The following is a 12,968-nucleotide window of genomic DNA, read 5'->3' as shown; positions in this document are numbered from 1 at the left end:
GCAACTCGAACCTTCAGCTCCCTCCACAGATTTTCTATGGGATTAAGGTCTGGAGACTGACTAGGCCACTCCATGACCTTAATATGCTTCTTCTTGAGCCAATCCTTTGTTGCCTTGGCCGTGTGTTTTGGATCATTGTCATGCTGGAATACCCAACCACGACCCATTTTCAATGCCCTGACTGAGGGAAGGAGGTTCTCACCCAAGATTTGACGGTACATGGCCCCATCCATCCTCCCTTTGATGCAGTGCAATTGTCCTGTCCCCTTGGCAGAAAAGCACCCCCAAAGGATAATGTTTCCACCTCCATATTTGATGGTGGGGACGATGTTTTTGGAGTCATAGGCAGAATTCCTCCTCCTCCAAACACGGCGAGTTGAGGTGATGCCAAAGAGCTTGATTTTGGTCTCATCTGACCACAACACTTTCACCCAGTCTTCCTCTGAATCAGCCAGATGTTCAGTGGCAAACTTCAAACGGGCCTAGGGTAGATGTGCTTTCTTGAGCAGGGGGACCTTGTGGGCACAGCAGGATTTCAGTCCTTCACAGCGTAGTGCGTTGCCAACTGTTTTTTTGGTGACTATGGTCCCAGCTGCCTTGAGATCATTGACAAGTTCCTCCCGAGTAGTTCTGGGCTGATTCCTCACCGTTCTCATTATCATTGAAACTCCACGAGGTGAGATCTTGCATGGAGCTCCAGACCGAGGGAGATTGGCAGTTAATTTATGTTTCTTCCATTTGTGAATAATCGCACCAACTGTTGTCACCTTCTCACCTGGCTGCTTGGCGATGGTCTTGTAGCCCATTCCAGCCTTGTGTAGGTCCACAATCTTGTCCCTGACGTCCTTGGAAAGCTCTTTGGTCTTGGCCATAGTGAAGAGTTTGGAATCAGGATTGATTGATTGCTTCTGTGGACAGGTCTCTTTTATACAGGTAACGAGCTGAGAGGGCTCCCAATGTCAGCTTGTTACCTGTATAAAATACACCTGGGAGCCAGAGATCTTGCTGACTGATAGGGGATCAAATACTTATTTCATTCATGAAAATGCAAATTAATGTTGAATTTTTTTGTAATGCATTTTTCTGGATTTTTTTGTTATAGTTGTGTTTCTCACTGTTCATTGACATTGTAGACTGATCATTTCTTTGTTAGTGGACAAACTTACAAAATCAGCTGGGGTTCAAATAATTTTTTTCCCTGACTGTATTTAATATAGATTGCAGTGCAATGATCAGAGTAGATTCTTGTTTCACTTTGGAAATTCCACTTTCTTTTCTTCTGTGACAGTGAGTTGAGAAGATAAATATCCGTTTTATGTCTAGTTGTCATTTATGCAGCTTCAGTGAGGTTAGACTAGATTAAAATGAAGTCTGGAAACAGGAAACAGCTTGGCTCAGGCAAAAGACAACAATATGCCTATCAACATTTCAAACCTAATTAACATGTACAGTATTGTGTGATTACACAAACAGAAAAAAAAAGTAGGAGCTGGCCATACAGAAGTGAGCAGATGGCTAAAGTGTGGTCTGTCCAGAAACTCAAGCACATAGCTCCAGCTGAAGTGTTTAACTGTCTTTTATACATTTCTCTTCAGGGTTTAAAAAAAAAAAAAAAAAAGCCTAGCGATTTTCTAATCAAGTTTCCAGTTTACCTAATGTACAGTCATGAGATTGATATCACTCTTCACATCTCACTCTTGGAAATAAAGCAAATCATTTTCCCAGAACAGCTCTTTTAAGCCAACCATGTACATTTTCTTGGGCTTTACACCTGTCCCGGAAAACACACGAGTGCAGACTCCTTTCAAGCAGCACATTGTGATTCAGCTGTTGGTGTCTTGAGTGTCCCCACCAGGGCAGTTTGGGGTTAAATGTCTTGCGGAAAGAACACATGGATAATACTTGCTGGGGGAAGGGGCAGCATTATTCAGTCAGGTTCACCATATACATTTGATTTTCACACACACACACCTGCAGTACATTTACATACAGTACACACCGCTTTGAAAAAGTGGGGTGCTCAGCAACTCTTGCAAAAAGACAAAGACAAGTGATGCAATGTTTTGCCCATCAAATCCTAGTTGGTGTGTGTGTGTGGGAGGGCAGGGTAAGTGGGTGGGTTTGCAAGTGACAGGGCGAGATGGTGAGAGAGATAAATAGTCACACTGAGGGAAGTGATAATGGACTTTTCTTGTCTGCACTGTGTTGGCATCTACAGACAGAGAGGCCAGAGTGATGACAGACATGCTGATGTGTTCAACTGGTCTCAGGGAGTGAGAGAGGATGAGAGATCGCAGCGACAGAGAGGGAGGAGGGAGGAAAAAGATGCTGGTGCTCTTTGCCATTGGCAGCAAGACCTTCATCGGCGCACTGACAGATGCATGGTAATGGATCCTGCCGCCTTTTACTTGCACATTCACAATCTGTTCCTCTCTCTTTTCGTCTCTCCGTCACACACCTGCACTCGCCTCCTTCCATCCTTATCACCAGTAATAAGTCGGAGTGACAGAAAGGAAAGAAAAGGAGAAAAACAGACAATATGTTGGAGTGATTATCTTTTTTTTTGACTTGAAGTTTCTGGTATTGTGCATGCTGGCTCGCTGATACACTGGCTTGAGGAGCCTTAAGTAATAGTTGTTAATAGTAGTGCCTGTGCCATTTCTACTGTGACATGTCATCATGCTTATTGATGGAGAGGGGTCCTCCCTTCCCAGTCACTAAATGTTAAAGCCTAATCAATAGTACAGTTTGTAAACAAGTATAAAAATGGCCAAATATATGTCTGCTGAATCATAAAAATGTTCATTTAAAGCCCTATATAATAATAAACTATAATACTGTTCCTGTCTGGACTTAGAAAACATGTGGTACAATAACTTACAATGAGCTGAAAATACTGTACTACTTAAATTACTACATTTTAGCATGTAATTTCTAATATTACTCATATGGGCTATTAACTTGTGGTTTTGCTGTTACTATGGTGTACATTTAAAGGTTATTAGTATTAGTTTGGTTCTGTTCATTATTTTTATGGACAGAATTTCTAGGTGCAGCCAGGGCACGGAGCCGGAGGGAGTCCGGTTTGGGGACCACAGGATTTCGTCTCTGCTTTTTGCAGATGACGTTGTCCTGTTGGCCCCATCAAACCAGGACCTCCAGCATGCACTGGGGCGGTTTGCAGCCGAGTGTGAAGCGGCTGGGGTGGGAATCAGCACCTCCAAATCCGAGGCCATGGTTCTCAGTCGGAAAAGGGTGGCTTGTTCCCTTCCGGTTGGTGGAGAGTTCCTGCCTCAAGTGGAGGAGTTCAAGTATCTTGGGGTCTTGTTCACGAGTGAGGGAAGGATGGAACGGGAGATTGACAGGAGGATCAGTTCAGCTTCTGCAGTAATGTGGTCGATGTACCGGTCCGTCGTGGTGAAGAAGGAGCTGAGCTGTAAGGCGAAGCTCTCGATTTACTGGTCAATCTACGTTCAGACTCTCACCTATGGTCATGAACTTTGGGTCATGACCGAAAGGGCAAGATCCCGGATACAAGTGGCCAAAATGAGCTTCCTCCGCAGGGTGGCCAGGCGCACCCTCAGAGATAGGGTGAGGAGCTCGGTCACTCGGGAGGAGCTCAGAGTAGAACCACTGCTCCTCCACATCGAGAGGAGCCAGCTGAGGTGTTTCGGATGCCTCCTGGGCACCTTCCTAGGAAGGTGTTCCGGGCATGTCCCACCAGGAAGATGGGATGCCTGGTTCAGCTTCAAGATAATAAATGATTCAGTTAACTCCAAACAAGCTTAACTGCTAGTGTCTAGTTGTAGATGTCCACCCTGGCAAACTTGAGTCGGTAAAAATTTGGTTTTTAGTATCTTTACCCTTGTAGACTAACAGTGGAACGAACTTGGAGAACAATGTCTTCTTGGTGCTGATTCAATGGGACACAGATCTGTGTCAGATATATTCTGCAATTTCTGACCAGTCTTTTCAGTCTGTTGTTGAAAATTTAATTTCAAATACTAACAGAAAAACAACAAAGCAATCAAAAGTCAAACAGTAGACAGACAACACAATGCAATGAATGCACTGAATGCTACAATGCAACTGAACAGAGAGCCCATTGTATAATATTAAATACTGTAGTGACTGTGAAAAATGAGTAAAAACAAAACAAAACAAAAAAAACTGGGACCCAGTGGTGAGTGTGGGCCCTGGGTCAGCCATCACCCCTCTGCAGCCCCCAAAACCTGCTACTGGTGGGTACCACTAGAGAAATGTGAGACATGTCTTGTAATTTTCATAACATTAGCATTAAGTGGGAAGTCTTGTTTCTGGCAAACAGAAAAATGTATTCAGTCATAACTTTCCTTTAGATATTTACCTAATTTCTACTAGCAAGAGAAAGTAGAACAGAGGGGGAAGAACAAGTGAAATGGGAGAATCTCGATTGTCTGATCTATTGGTCACTTCATCTTCTAACTGGCTGTCCCTCACAGTGCAGTTCTTTTGTCACTGGCTCACGTCTCACTTTCCTGAGGAATTGTGTGCGTGAGTGTGTGTGTATGCATATCACTAGCCGAGACAGAAACAGATGGGCTGACTCCCACTGGTTACACATGTTTGTTCTCCTTCAGATTGCTCTGTCAAGAGAGCTGGACCTGCACGCCACTGAGGGTACTGCTGCTTCACCTTGGCCACCGGGGTTACTAGTTCAAACCCCCGACCTGCTTATTCCCTGCAACTGGTACTCTGTGGTTACAGCAGCTGTACCTGGACAAAGTTAGGAAAGTAATAGAGAAGTGCAAAGTGCACTTCTCCAGAACAGATGGGAGGAGAGTTAAGCCCTTTTCAGACATGGAATATGTAACATTACTGGCTTCATTGATTTGTTAAAGTGACAGCTTTCTGCCATTTAGACATAGTTATGTTAATGTTCCTTCATTCAGACATACCCATGACTCTGACAGAGAAAGCCATGGTACACGCGATATTTGTCATATGCAGGTAATCATCATCTTCTTGTGTGCCTATCCATTAATGAGACTTCATGCAGTTCAAGCTCGTGCTGTGTATAAATTGCTATGTTAAAGTTAGTAGATCCGACGCAGTAAGATTACGGTTGCGACTTTTACAGAAAAGTGACCAGGGTGTCATTCAGGCATGATGCACTCATTCAGATGCTGTCGATTTAATGGAAACAAGTGCATGTCTGTCACCCATGGGTGACACAAACACATGCACTCAAAGGAAAACAATCTTTTCTCCTTCACACACTCTAATTTTCTTATACAACAGCCTGGCCTGGCCTTTACTAATCCCAGCTGCTCAATTTACCCATCATCCCCAGGACTTGTTCATAAAACCATACAATGAGCAATCAGTGAGAAAGTACCGATATCAGTACCACGAGACAATGGAAGGAAACAGCTTTTTGTAGCCTTGAAATCCCTGTTTAGCTCAAGTGTAAGTGGAACATTTTGTTCCAGTTTGAGGGTTGCCATTTGTCTGGTTTATTTTTTTCTGTGGTATCAGCAGAGGATTTATGATGAACAAATAGAATGAACACTAGATAAAGAGCTGAACTGGCCTGAAGAGCCACCTTCCAGAGGGGGAAATAGTTTAGTTTGATGGGAGTTGCACTCCAAGCCCTGCAGCCAGCGCTGGTGTTTTAACATCTGCTCCTGTCACACTCAGGGAAGGGGTGCAGAACACTGTTAAAGTACAGCCCGCCCCCCCCACACACACACACACCCACCACTTTCTGTGTAATGTTAGTCTGACCTTGTAACTAGTGATGCAGAGTAAATAAGTGTGGGTAAAAACCTTACCTAGTATCGCTTTGACTTGGAGAATTGCAAACAAAATGAGGTCTGACTAATTTGAAAAGACTGCATTCTTCAAACAAGCTCTGAGAACAAGACCTGCCAGATGTTCAGAGTTAGAATTGAGATTATATTCAAATTGGTAGGAAGGATGGAAATTTAAACAGCTATTTTTGCTTTTCACCATATGGGATGTAAAAAGACCAAAGCTGGGTGTCTTAGCACTGCTCTGACAAAGCATCATTACTCTGAGCCTGCATCTGGACACTTTGAGCTGAGAAGTGTGAAGTTGTATAAATTGCATGTTTTTGCATCAGCTCAGACAAACACAGTTTGGTGGTGTTGGAACTGAGCTGGATTGTTTGTTCTTTGACAAAATAATATGATGAAAATGTTCCTATACCCAGTTCAGTTACTGTAATACAGAGCATGAATCACACAAAAGCTTCAAGATCTTTCTAAATGTGTGTGTGTGTGTGTGTGTGTGTGTTTCTGAGAATAAGAGGGTGTGTTTTTGCTGTCTTTCCTAGGGCTGAGTACCAAACTTCAATACTTTAATGGCTTCTATACTACTGACTGTTGAAAAGGCCCTTTACCCAGGCTGTAATGCACTTTGTTTAGCCCTGGGCAAACAAACAACTTGGAAATGCATGTAGACAGACACACAAATACACATGTACATTGTATTTACTTACATTGTATATACAAGCGGAGGTTTGTGCAAAGTAAAGGAGGAGAAAAGCTTCACTGTGTGGACAGAGTTGCAGCTGTGAACAGTTTGCTCACTGTGTGTGAGACGCATGTTGCAGAGCAAAAAGAGAGCATCCCATTGTTGTGTGAAACTGCAAAAGAGAAATGTGCTACCTGTTCTGAACAAATTATGTTTTCACTGAAAACAGGAGAAACCAACGGATGGTAGCACGACAATGTCTCAGTAAAGGGGACACAGAGAAGAATTGGTTGCCAGAGTGCAAACAAGCAGGTGGGCTATGGATTTAATCATTTTCCAGGGCTGTGTGTGTGTGTGTGTGTGTGTGTGTGTGTGTGTGTGTGTGTATGTGTATCGGTGTATGTGCATGAGAGCAAGTTTGTGTATGTTTCCAAATATGTCAATTAAACGAGCAAGCCATTTGAATCCTAGAAGGTTAGCGAATGAGGAGAACCTGGGTAAAGGTGGTTTCCATGGCAACTGTTGGCACTTAAAGCACTTTCACTGCTTGTACCCATTTCACCCTTTGCCTGAGGCGATGGTTTCCACACTGTGCAACCAAAAAAGATTTCCTGCTAAGTCATAACAAAGAACTGCAGGGAGGAAGCCTGATGCATGGGAAAGGAGCCACAGAGATGACAGCAGTGACAAGCTATTCCTGAAAATGAAGCGCCTTCACGGTTTCACATGAGAGGTGGGAGAGAGGTGAGGCAAAATGCAGTGGGTGATAGGGAGATCCATCAGCAGCTGCGATAACAGGCTTATCAGCGATCGTGTTTGGGTCGCGAAAACACTTCTCTTAAGCTGGAGCCATTTATTGCAACAAATGATTACACGGTTATTTTAACTGCTTTGCTCTAAAGGCAAAATCAATGCAAACACGCTAAAGGTTTCACCGGCAGAATAAACTGTAAATGTCCCCATTAGGTGGCCAAGCACACTTAGAAAATCCCTCTTGTTGGCTCGGTTTCTAGACCTGGATGTTATTTTGAGAGTTTAATTGATGCCTGTTGTGGATGCTTGTGTTGTGAGAATAGGAGCTGTTTGTACGTGTTGGATGCAGTCGAGTGTGTATGTGTATGTGCGTGCACAGATGGTGCTCCAGCCAATTAGAGAAGGAAAGTGGAAAGGGAGCCATTAGTGCACAATTAGCTCTGATCGCTTCAACATTGTTTTGGTGGGCCATGGTGCTCTCTGAAATGACCAGATGCTGAGTCCCAGGCCTCCTGCTCCACCAATGATGTACTCATGGGCAGGCAGCTGTAGCCAAGGTGAGTGGGTACAGGCAGCAGGAAAGTGAATATATCTACCACTGTCATTACACTTTTCCTGTGCTCACTCTTTCGGTCTCTACCTCACCCTTTCGCTTTGACTCTCTTGTTCAATATTTGCCTGATCCAATATCGCAGCCTCTCTGTTTCACTCCCGATGTGTCTGTTTTTCATTTAACGCTACTTCAGCAAGTCTATTTTCCCCCATTTCACTTGTTGCCTCTCAGACTCGAATGCATCTTTCTCCTCTTGCATTTTTACCATGAATATTCCTTTCTGACATTCTTTTAAAAATTAAACACTGGGCATTATTGAGCACATTTATTTAGAAGAATTTTGTTGACAGAAGATCCTGTTATCCACTTATTTTGGAGAAGGCACTGCATACTGTATACACAGGCAAATACTGTATCTTGGATGTCCCATACAGGTATAAAGACTAACCATTATGTGCTGATAAAGTCAAGAGATTTAGCTAAATTCATACAGAACCACAGAGCTGGTCCAAATTCTGCCTGACATAAAATAAAAAAAAAGATACCATTACCCAAAAATAACATTTTCATGTTACTTTCACTCTCTCTGTGCTCGTGCTCTTACTATGCAGGCTGTTTTTCCATGTATACCATGTTCTGTTAACTCTGGATGTTCCTAAGCATCTGTTTCAAGCTATTAACAAGATTCACACACTGACAGAAATACACTGTGTAGTATTTGCTGCTTTCTAGAGTCTTTACATAGCATTCATCAAAATGTGCAAACGTATTAACACAAACTTCGCTGCTCATTCGAGATGACATTTATTGAAAATTGTTACTGAGGGAAGCAGTGAACACACAAGTATAGCTAGTGTAAGTATTGTAGCTAATTCCAGCTGGCCTGGCCCAAACTGCACTCGGTTACTGAGGAAACATGTTTTATGTGCAGCAATGTTGAAAATATCAATTCAGGAGAATGACACTGACCCAGGACCCAAGGCGCACAGTGAAACCAGCGTTTAAATGGAACATTCATCATCCTTAGGGACTAGCTAAGAAGTTACCCTGGTATCACTGATCAGTGTTTACTACCATACATAAGGCAGGAGACATAATTTTATGCACTTCTTTTAACCAGTATTTAAAATAATGTAGGATATAATTTATTTGTCGCATTTTCAATATTAAAGGAAGTTTTGACATTTTTTAGCCAAAGCAAAACAAAATGTATTTATATAGCACATTTAAAAACATCTATTCCAAAGTGCTTAGCACACAACCAACAAAAACAGTATCAGTTTACAAACAAAAGTCAACATGAGCAACACAAGCCTCAGCCTCAGGACCTCTAAAAGTAGTTGGTTAGAGGAGCTAAGTGAACTGTGCATAGAGGATGTATGAAGTCTGAGATATAAGGAGGATCCAAGCTATTGACAGCCTAACAATCAAAAAGCAATCCTTTAAAATCAATTCTAAATCAAACACGTAGCCAGTGAAGAGCTGCCAGGATCGGGTATATACGGTCACGCTTACATACTGTGTACTGGTCAGCAGCTGAGCCGCCGTGTTTTGAAGCAGCTACGTGCAAAGATAGATGTACTCCCACATACAGAAATCACAAATTCCATTATGGTATTTGCTTTCTTGATGAGGGTTAAATGAGAAGATTGATAAAAATGAAACAAGATGTGCTTTTCAAACCAATATGGCTCATTTCAAAGATGGACCATGGAGATGCTCTGTGCAGGTACAACCCATTATGGAAGCAGAGCTGTTAGACCCATGAGGCTGTGTTCTGTAGCACAGAGTACAACAAAGAATGAGGCAAAAGCAGGATTAACATCAGTTTGGCATTTCAGAGATGGAGAGCACAAAAAGTGTCCTGTTAAATTTGACACCGATGTGGCTCTCTTCTTTCTGGACACATAAGTACTGTAAGATGGCTAATATTTGGTCCAGTTTATGTCTGACATAACACTGCTGCCCATGTAGCATTTTAGTGAGAAATTGTTAAAACACAACTAGAAGAGTGAGGAGTTAATTCAACTATCAAAGCGTAACATGAAATTTCTCTTGTTTCACATATAACTCCCAGTTATGTGTGTCAAGCATATAACATTGAATGTGATGCAGTAGTGGCCGGGACATTAGAACTGAATCAGTATCAGTGGGAAAAAATATTCCTTTGTATCATTTGCATGCATTTCTACAGATACATCTGCTGCAAACAAGGTTAGACATCTATATGTATAGTGCTAAAACATCTTTATTTGACATTGTGTCTCTGCAATGCCACCAAAAACCGTGTTCTCTATGGGCTCTATGTTCCATATGCATTAGTTCTGGAGCTGGTTATTACTGCTGCGCTACCTGACTGCTGCAACAGTCTTCGGCTGCCGTGACCACATATGACATACTTTCAGATGCAGAGCAGGAGGAGCCAAGAGGAGCACGGGGGAGAAGAGGGAATACTGTTAAAGTTTTTTTGATTCTCACTGCGCCCCTTAATGATCGAAAAGTAGAGGGAGAAGTTGGTTAATGCAGCTTTAGATTTAACTTTATCTCAGCAGCTGTTGAGGAAGTTTTAGCAACGTGAAAGTTTATACAGTATATTTGAGTGTATATGTGTGTTTGCGTGTGTGTCGGGGCTCTGCAGAGGCACAGATCTTTTGTCAGAGTAGGGGCTGAAGATGCTGGGGAGCCTCAATATGTGGGTTAAATTTAGAATGTTAAATAAGGAGCTGCCTTCCTGCTTTTTCTCATTCTCTGCCTCTATTTCTGTCTCTCTCTCCTTCTTCTTTTCTCTCTTTGTCTTTCACGCATTTCATATCTCCATCACACCAGGTCCCCTTCTGTCTCCTTCAGAGTCGGTTGCTTCTCAGCGGGGTGGGAGTAAAGTGTTGATTGGTACCATGCTGGCAAATGGCGGGAGATTGGAGGTAGCCTGCTGAGTCAAGCTCATGTTGAACCCACACCCCCTTTTGGCTTGGTCTTGCTGGAACAAGCTATGGCAGGGGGCTGGCAGGACAAAATAAAAACAAAATGAAATGCCACCGAGTGAGAGAGGCAGCTCTTCTTTATTGGCGCTTCAGTCACAAATAGACACTGCTTTGTTTCTAGCTTCACTTGTCAAGGCATTTTCTAGCCCAAAGACTGTTTCTTTGACCCAAATTATTTTGTTGCTTTTAACTAATGCATTGGATTGCAATTAGTCATTTCCATTAGTGCCTAAAATCAAAAGGGAACTTTAAGTAATTAAAGGACCAACCAGAAAAAGGAGGAGAAACAAAATAGTAGATGCTTCCATACAGAGTATGAGGGCTGCTTGAATGGCCTTGTGAAAATGTTTGCTCAGTTGTTTTGCTTTTTCTGATTAAATTGTATCATATTTGTGAAAGCTGCCTTCAGCCATAATCTACTTATAGTCCAATGTTGTTGGTGAAAATAGCCATTGTGCAGGATGTCTAGACACTTTGTTGGTCATTCTTTTAACCAGTCAGCCATCTGTAAAAAATATATAGATGCAGAAATCACACTCCAAACTAAGTGCTTCGGGTGAGTGAAGGTGCGAAACCTCTGTCTCAACAAGTTCTCCATCCAATTGTGTTCTCATTCAGCCCAAGCAGCCAAACTGAAGCTGAAACCACTGAGAAACCAACAACTGGGTGCAAAAAAACGCCTTAAATGATCAAATGTCCATAAATACGCCAAATGCTGCCAGGGACAGGAGCCAGAGTACACCCCACCTCTACACAGCCAGAACACAAGGCCAGAGGCAGAAACATCAGGATTAGCTAAATGTCAAGTGACTAAAAGGGCTACATGACTTTTTTTCAGATTTCAAAATCAAGTGACTAGACAGTTCATGTTGGGGAAAAAGGCTTTGTGTGTTTTTGTGGGAAAAAAATAGAATAAAGGATGGGGAGAAATGAGTTACGGAGGACAAGTACGCTTGTTGAACTCATTGCCAGTTTTCCCTCTCATTGAGGAAAGATTAGCTGGTGCACCATAAAGGTCACAATGATTTAGTCCTTACTGGCAGTGTCAGCCACAGGATTGGAGTGGCCAACCTTCTAAGGGAGAGATTACCATTGAGCCAGAAGCTAAAAGTAACCCAGTGCTGACGGCCCAGTTTGTAGCCAAATGACAAATCACAGCTGGCCTGGTTAGGTCTGCGGGCCAGGAATGAGTGTGTGTCTGTGGGTGTGTATCATGGTGCTATAGCAGACAGATGAAGGCTTCTAGAAGCTGCCTGAGTTCTTACTCTATTATACAGATGAGTGCCTCTATTCTCTGCCTGTCTCCGCTTCACACACTGTGCACACACACACGACCAGAGCTGAAGTCCACATGTCTCCGTTACCCTCTGCCTCCGCCACCTCCAGGACAAAGACATCAAGACAGAAACATACACACACACACACCTCTAATCTCTGACATACAAGCAGCCATGCCCTTAAAAGCCAGAGGAATTGGAGCAGATGAGACAAAGATGGACACGTCAGCGGCAATGCTCCAGACAGCCGCAGGAGACACAAAGGTAACCCAACCCGTCCCTGTTTATTCCTATTCATCACCCTCCTAGCAGCCACACAGCTTGATCTTGGTCCTGTAAATTTGTCCTGTATATAAAGTTTTGAGGCTGACAAGATCTGTAAAAAGAAATATATGGTATTCACAAGTACAGGGTGTCAAAACAGTTAGTGAGGCAGATGAATACATGAAGCACACTAAGGGATCTTTTTTTTTTACAGGAAGAGCATCCTGTGAGAACACAAAGATGAGCTGCATTAACCGCTTCAAATTGTCACAGTAATTAGCAGTAATTGTATTTATTTGCCTGTTGCCCTACTCTGGCACACAGTACTGTACTTTTGAGTCCAAGTGGACATTTATCCCAATTTTGAAGGAAATCTCAAGGCTTTCCTGAGAGATTATATTCATGATAATGGGATAAATGTAATGTTTGTACAGATGATACATCCGTCACTATAAATAACAATACAATTGAAAGGAATATGTGTTCTATGTTTCTGAAGCTCATCGTTGAAAAGGAAATTATAGAGATAGAGAACAAATGTGGTAATAAATCATCCAGTGATAGTGATGGTATCAGTATGACAATGGTTAAATGGGCAATCGAGGGGATATGCAAACCATTAACCCATGTTTTTAACATGTCGTTTCGACTTGGTCAGTTCCC

This window comes from Monopterus albus, unplaced genomic scaffold, assembly GCF_001952655.1.
Source record: "Monopterus albus unplaced genomic scaffold, M_albus_1.0 scaffold200.1, whole genome shotgun sequence".
NCBI classification, from domain to species: domain Eukaryota; kingdom Metazoa; phylum Chordata; class Actinopteri; order Synbranchiformes; family Synbranchidae; genus Monopterus; species Monopterus albus.
This window is presented reverse-complemented; position numbering follows the sequence as displayed.